This window comes from Dermacentor silvarum, chromosome 1 (genome assembly GCF_013339745.2).
Source record: "Dermacentor silvarum isolate Dsil-2018 chromosome 1, BIME_Dsil_1.4, whole genome shotgun sequence".
Classification (NCBI taxonomy): domain Eukaryota; kingdom Metazoa; phylum Arthropoda; class Arachnida; order Ixodida; family Ixodidae; genus Dermacentor; species Dermacentor silvarum.
In genome coordinates, this window is record NC_051154.1 from 79,905,485 (window position 1) to 79,906,489 (window position 1,005).

Below are 1,005 nucleotides of genomic sequence, written 5' to 3' on the forward strand. Positions count from 1 at the left end.
TTTAATGCAGTCCGGAGGTTCGCCAGGCTTGGATAGGCTGAAAATCTCCGCATAGGTCCATGTGTGTCCAGTATGCCAGGCATCGTCAATAAAGGCCCATAGCTTGGTCAATAAGTCGTCGATGCAGTTCTTAAACAGTTCGTGAGGAATGCCATCGGGGCCTAGTGCAGAATCGAAAGCTGCCACAAGTTCGGCCAAAGTGAACCCGGCAGTGATTCCATGTGCTCGCATCAAAAGCCTGCCTGCGTTTGGCGGCGAAGTAGATGGGTCATCTACTACATCGGTTGGCGGTCCCGCTCCACGACCTGGAAGGTGCACCAAACAGATTCCGTGGACAAAGACAGTCCCTCGACGCGAGCTTGCCAACACTGTAGCATGATTAAGCAAGCTCTCTTTGATGTGTAGGAAGCGAGCCGTCAGGAGGAGGAGGAGGAAAAGGAAGAAAGGAAAGGCAGGGAGGTTAACCAGACGCACGTCCAGTTTGCTACCCTACACGGGGGGGTGGGAGTTTAAATTGATGAAAAGAAAGGAGAGGGAGGGAAGGCAGTACTTTCAGTATGAACACGTGCGGTTCTCCAACACGTTACAATTGGTCACTGAGGCCAGCCGACCTCATGAACTGTAACAATGCCCGCGTCGCTTTGTAAGCCTGCGACGCGTGGGGCCACGGTCCAAGAATCTTTGTCTCTGAAAACAGTCTGCTGTCTAATCGGTTTAACACACTCCGGTGAATGTCGCGTTCGATCTCATAAAGATGACAAAAAACACAACATGTGTTCCACCGTCTCCACACAGTTGCACGAGTCACAAATTGGTGTGTCGGACATGCCCAGAAGGAATGAGTACGCTTTCGTAAAAGTCATCCTAACCAGAGGCGGCAAAGTAAAGCTGCATCACGGCGGAGGAAGTTCGATGGAATCTGCAGCCGTCAGCGTTGGCAAACACATATGATGGCAATAACCGCGACACCTTAAAAAATGGACTGAAGTCCTGTGTTGTATACAG